The sequence below is a fragment of the Prionailurus bengalensis genome, chromosome B3, assembly GCF_016509475.1.
Source record: "Prionailurus bengalensis isolate Pbe53 chromosome B3, Fcat_Pben_1.1_paternal_pri, whole genome shotgun sequence".
Taxonomy (NCBI): Eukaryota; Metazoa; Chordata; class Mammalia; order Carnivora; family Felidae; genus Prionailurus; species Prionailurus bengalensis.
Window position 1 is genome coordinate 55,724,840 of NC_057355.1, and position 7,010 is coordinate 55,731,849.

Sequence of the window (7,010 nt, forward strand, 5' to 3'; positions counted from 1 at the left end):
TGGGAGACCTCTGACAGCAAAGATTCTGTTTTGTCCTCATAGCTCCGTTTCCCAGATCGATGCCTGGTACACAGTAGACACTAAATATGTGTTGAATGGATCAATGACTGAGATTGGAGGAAGTAAAAATACAGGTGAAAATAGGAAAAACCCATGCAAAAGAGCAACCTATTTCCTCTCTCTCCTCCTCTTCCACTCCTTCTTTTTCTCTGCTTTTCTCAACAAATATTTTTTGAACACTTGCCTCTTGCATGAAGCACTATAGACAAAGGATGAAGGGCACAGGGTTCCTAGTCTACTGAAACTTTGAAATAAGGGACAACAGGGCAGCTCTCTCCCCATTGTATCTATGGTGAGGACATGGTTAGACTTTGCAGGTGCCTGAAGGAAGTTGCAGGTGGAGGGGTCCTCACCCCCCACAGTCCTAGGAGGCAGGAGGCAAGGTAAAAAGTTCACTAGTAAATTCACCTTTGACATCTGCAAGGCCCCAGTTCTGGATCTTTATGAATCACAAAATTAGAAGCACCATTCTAGCATATCTCCCCCAACGTAATGCTGAAAAGTGGTGATTTTCAGTAGGGGGTTTATGGTTAGAGTTAGATTCCGAAGTTTAAATGAAACTTACCCTGAAACCTAACACTGAAAAGGAGGCAGAGTTGTTTGGGTTAAAGCAGATTTAGATAGCCTGAGGTCTCTCCACTCATTCCCTTCTAGACAATTCTTATGGAAAATGTAACTGAAAGGTCAGTTATGGTCTGACTGATTCTACAAATATAAGACAATATCATTTATAAACTTAATTTTAAATGTTGACAAAAACTCTAAGCCCATTAAATAAATAATTATAGAGAGATAGATGGATAGAGACAGACAGACAGAAAGATAGATAGATAGATAGATAGATAGATAGATAGATAAGGGCATTATAGACACTGTGTCAGGTAAGGAAGTTACACACATTTTCACAGTATTTCTATGTAGCAGAAACTGACTAGATGCTCACCAACCATTTGTTCCTCCTGGGCCCACAAAAAGACTGTCTCCTAATTTCCTCTGTAGTTAAGTTTTGTGCTATGTGATGGAGTCTAACCATTGGGATGTTGGGAGAAGTGATATATGCCATCTCCAAGTCTAGCAAAAAAATACATATGCAAGAAAGTACATATCCATACTCCCAAGAAATAAACTTGACTTCACTAAAGCCACTGATATTTTGGGATTATTTGTTATAGCAGCAACCACTAATTACCCTGACTAATATAAATATGCATACATAAATATACATTCATATGTGTATAATTATAATATTTATGTTATGTATAATTATATATTATATTACATTATTAGTCAGGGTAATTAATAGATATATGAATTTATATTATGATGATTTTTTAATTACTTTTTTTAATGTTTATTTTTGAGAGAGAGAGAGACACAGAGCATGAGCAGGGGAGGGGCAGAGACAGAGGGAAACACAGAATCTGAAGCAGGCTCCAGGCTCTGAGTTATCAGCATAGAGCCTGGTGTGGGGCTGGAACTCATGAACCATGAGATCATGACCTGAGCTAAAGTTGGACACTTAACCAACTGAGCCACCCAGGTGTCCCTATTATGGTAATTCTTTATGTATACACACACACACACACACACACACACACACACACACACACATCAATGGCTGTCAACCTCAGTTGCAACATTATTAGAATGACTCAGGGAGCTTTTTAAAAAAAATCCCACTGTCCAGGCTACACTCCAGATCCATCAATTCAGAATCTCTGGAGTTGGGGTCAGATAGTATCAGTTTTAGAAGCTCTCCAGGTGATTCCAACTGGCAACTGAGGTAGAGAACCACTGTTCTAAATGTTCGAGGCCATTGTAAAATTCAGACTTGGGAAAATTTTGAACTTGGGGAAATCTACCAGGTAATTCTGATATGCATCCCATCCACTACTGACACTGCTAGTCTATAGGACGTTGTATTATCACGTAAGAACATTAACCATGGCATTTTCCGACTTTGCAAACTGTATCTTTTCAATGGAGTTTGGGGTGCAGCATAAGTAGGGAACAATCAAGCAGCAATGCAGTGTGTATGTCGCAAGGTAGTTGCTTAGACTCATTAACCAGCTATTTGATTGTCACTCACACTAGCCTTGAGACAAGATTGCAGCTCTTGCCCCCATACTGGGTATTTCCCAGAGAGTCCACATCTCCAATGTGAAGTCTCTTCAAAACAAAATGTCGAGGAAATCTAAAAATATTTAAATCAGAAATATGGCCCAGTGAACTCAAGTGTCCTCATACTGCTCTTCACATTATATAACAGGAAAATGTTAATTAGTTCTTTTGAAGGAGACAGTTCTATGGAGTGAAAATAGAAACTGACTTTTCAAGAAGTGATCAGCTTTTGCTAAGAGTGTGCACGTTATATGGTGGGGTACAGGGTCAGGTCACCAACGAAACCACGTACTGCCTCCAGGCTCACGTCACTCAACCTTGAAATGCTGAAATGAAGGCATGGGGCTACTTGCCAGGAATGGGTGATGCATTCTGTCACCTAAATTTAAACCTTTACTGGGTCGCCTGGGTGGCTCAGTAGGTTGAGCATCCGACTTCAGCTCCAGTCATGATCTCACAGTTCGTGGGTTTGAGCCCCACATCAGGCTCTGTACTGACAGCTCAGAGCCTAGAGCCTGATTCAGATTCTGCATCTCCCTCTCTCTCTCTGACCCTCCCCTACTCATGCGTTCACTTGCACGCTCTCTCTCTCAAAAATAAATTAAAATAAATAAATAAACTTTAAATGTAAACCTTTACTATGCTTCCCACAAACTTTTGGTTCAGAAAACCACAAAAGAAAAACCAAAGACAAAATGAGAATTACAGAAAAGTAGAATGCTGTTGCCAATACAAGAGTCAGAAAAAGTAACTTCAAAATATATTTCAAATAAGAATGCTGAACTTTATTGCCATGCACTTCATATGCAAGGGAAGATCCAATTTCTCAGATAATGAGAAAAATGTGAAATAAGGAATCATTTCAAATAAGTTTAAATATTATGATACATTCAATGCGTGTAATAAATTCCCTATGTTGAATATGAAGAAAGAAATCCATTTTAATTAAGAAAAGCAATCAGGGAGGGGCCAAGATGGCGGAACAGCATGGAAGTTTTTTGTGTGTCTCGCATCCATAAAATACAGCCAGACCAACACTAAACCATCCTGCACACCTAGAAAACTGATTGGAGGATTAACACAACAATCTGCACAACCTGAACCACAGAATTTAGCAGGTATGTGGCACAGAGAGGTGGACTTGGAGAGCAAGAAGAAGCAGGAAGGAAGGTGCTTATGTGAGCAGAGAGAGGATGGAGACTGGGGTGGGGGCAGAATATGGGAAAAGCACCCCTCCCCAAAAGCAGCTGGAGAGAAAGTGGAAAATTGAAAACAGCCCTAAGAACTGAATTAAAAAGGGAGAAAGGAGACGGTTTAAATTCCATTAAGACTGTAAACAAAGGGAGCGCAGTCTGCAGCTCCTCAGATCAATACCTGGCAGTGCTCTGGTGGGAAGGGCGAATCTCCAGGAGCAGAGTGGGGTCCGGGAGGTTCTCGGGCCACACGGGGAAAAGCTGTTCCACTGCTGGGAGGACATTTGGTAGAGACTGTTGAACCCACTGGGTCCCAGCAGATCCCAGAAAACAGCCACATTCGCTGGTGTTGGGACAAGGTCATTATGGGTGAAGCCTGGTGCCAGATGTGTGTTGTGATTTTCCACAATCCCTGAAAAGCTGCTGCTACACTATCCCGCAAACTTTTTCTGGGGCAGGCTGGCAGATGGCCACAGTCTTGGAGCACCAGCAGCAGCAGGGTCCAGCAAGTGTTCCTGGGTGCAGCCGACATTTGGCTATTGCTCAGTGAGACCCTCCCGCAGAGGGCCGGAACGGGTCAAAGCCGCAGTCCTTCAGAAGTAAGGGACAGGGGAAAACAGCCACATCTAAGACAAAACTCAGGAGAGAGGTACTGCCTGGGGCCTGGTCACAGAGAGTGAAAAAGCTGGGAACCGACAAGAGCTGAAGACAGAGGACAGGCGCGCGATTGCTGATCCGGGAAAACAGATTGGGTAGCTGAGTGGCGCCATTTTCACCGCGCATGCGCAGACGCACCTAGGAGCTCTGTAACAATCCACCCCAGTAAGCTAGCAGCGCCATCTAGTGGATAACGGAGCCATTACACTGAGCCCCACCCAATTGGGCCAACTTCTCTCTTCCAGAACACAAATCTCACTGCCTGCTTAGTTTATGGACTATAAAGTGCTACACAGTCTGACTTCTAGGGGAAAACGAAATAATTTCAGTCCTACTTCAAACTGTTAGCAGATCCATCCATTCAATTTTCTTTCTTTTTTTTTCTCTTTTACACTTACTTTCTTTTTCTTGAATACAGAAAGAAATAATTCATTTTCATTTAAAATTTTTATTAAAATATTCTTTAATTTTTATTACTATATTTTTTACTTTTGTGTAAATTTTTTCAAATCCCATTTTACTTCCATCATTTTAGTTTAGTCTACTTCAGTGTATTCACCTTTTCAAATTTTCAAGCAATTTCTTTTTGTTTCTTTTCCTTTTTCTCTCTTTTTCATTTCTTTTTTTTCTTGAATGCAGAAAGAGAAGAACTTCATTTTTACTTTCCATTTCTATTAAAAATATTTTCCATTAATTTTTTTACTATATTCTTTGTTTTATGTAAATTATTTCAAATTCTATTTTATTTCCATCATTTTATTTTAGTCTATTACAGTGTATTCACTTTTTCAAATTTTCAAATTATTTCCTTTTTTTCTTTTTTTTCTCTTTTCGTTTCTTTTCTCTTTCTTGAATACAGAAAAACAAAAAATTCATTTTTACTTTTAATTTTTATTAAAAATATTTTTAATTTTTTTCTACTATATTCTTTAATTTTGTGTACATTTTTTCAAATTCTATTTTACTCCCATCATCTCATTTTAGTCTACTTCAGTGTACTCATTTTTTTTTAAATTCTCAAATGATTTCTTTTTCTTTTCTCCCCCCCCCTTTTTTTTCTCTAATCTGTCAAACCACTTTAAACACCCAGACCAAAACACACCTAGGACCTAGCATCACTTATTAAATTTTTGTGTATGTGTGTTTTTAATTTTTTAATTTTAATATTTTTTTTAATTTTAATTTTTCTACCTCATTAATTCCTTTTCTCCCTTCAAAATGACAAAACGAAGGAATTCATCCAAAAAGAAAGAGCACGAAGAAATGACAGCCAGGGATTTTAACCAACACAGATACAAGCAAGATATCTGAACCAGAATTTAGAATCACAATAATAAGACTACTAGCTGTAGTCGAAAATAGATTAGAATCCTTTTCTGCAGAGATAAAAGAAGTTAAAAAATGGTCAGAATGAAATTAAAAATGCTATAACTGAGCTGCAATCACGGATGGATGCAGTGATGGCAAGGATGGACAAGGCAGAACAGAGAATCAGCGATATAGAGAACAAACTTACAGAGACCAACAAAGCAGAAAAAAAGAGGGAGATTAAGGCAAAAGATCATGATTTAAGAAGTAGAGAAATCAGTGACTCATTAAAAAGGAACAATACCAGAATCATAGGGTTCCCAGAGGAGGAAAAGAGAGAAATAGGGGTAGAAGGGTTATGTTAGCAAATCAGAGTGGAAAACTTTATAACCTGGGGAAAGATAGAGACATCAAAATCCAGGAAGCACAGAGGACTCCCATTAGATTGAACAAAAACCGACCATCAACAAGGTATATCATAATCAAATTCACAAAATATTCAGGCAAGGAGAAAATCATGAAAGCAACAAGGAAAAGCCCCTAACCTACAAGGGAAGACAGATCAGGTTTTCAGCAGACCTATCCACAGAAACTTGGCAGGCCAGAAAGGAGTGGCAGGATATAGTCAATGTGCTGAATCAGAAAAATATGCAGCCAGGAATTCTTTATCCAGCAAGGCTGTCGTTCAAAATAGAAGGAGAGATAAAAAGTTTCCCAAACAAAAATTAAAGGAGTTTGTGACCAGTAAACCAGCCCTGCAAGAAATTTTAAGGGGGACTCTCTGAGGGGAGAAAAGATGAATATATATCAAAAGCAACAAAGATTAGAAAGGACCAGAGAACATGGGGCGCCTGGGTGGCGCAGTCGGTTAAGCGTCCGACTTCAGCCAGGTCATGATCTCACAGTCCGTGAGTTCGAGCCCCGCGTCAGGCTCTGGGCTGATGGCTCAGAGCCTGGAGCCTGTTTCCGATTCTGTGTCTCCCTCTCTCTCTGCCCCTCCCCGTTCATGCTCTGTCTCTCTCTGTCCCAAAAATGGATAAACGTTGAAAAAAAAAATTAAAAAAAAAAAAAAAAAAAAGAAAGGACCAGAGAACACCACCAGAAACTCCAACTCTACAAGCATCATAATGGCAATAAATTCGTATCTTTCAGTACTCACTCTAAATGTCAATGGACTCAACGCTCCAATCAAAAGACGTAGGGTAACAGAATGGATAAGAAAACAAGATTCATCTATATGCTGTTTACAAGAGACCCACATTAGACCTAAAGATACCTTTATATTGAAAATAAGGGGATGGAGAACCATTTATCATTCTAATGGTCAACAAAAGAAAGCCAGAGTAGCCATACTTATATCAGACAATCTAGACTTTAAAATAGAGACTGTATCAAGAGATGCAGAAGGGCATTATATCATAATCAAGGGGTCTATCCACCAGGAAGACCTAACAATTGTAAACATTTATGTGCCAAATGTGGAAGCAACTAAATACATAAATCAATTAATCACAAGCATAAAGAAACTCATTGATAGTAATACCATCATAGTAGGAGACTTCAAAACCCCACTCACAACAATGGACAGATCATCTAATCAAAAAATCAACAAGTAACCAATGGCTTTGAATGACACACTGGACCAGATGGACCTAACAGATATATTCAGAA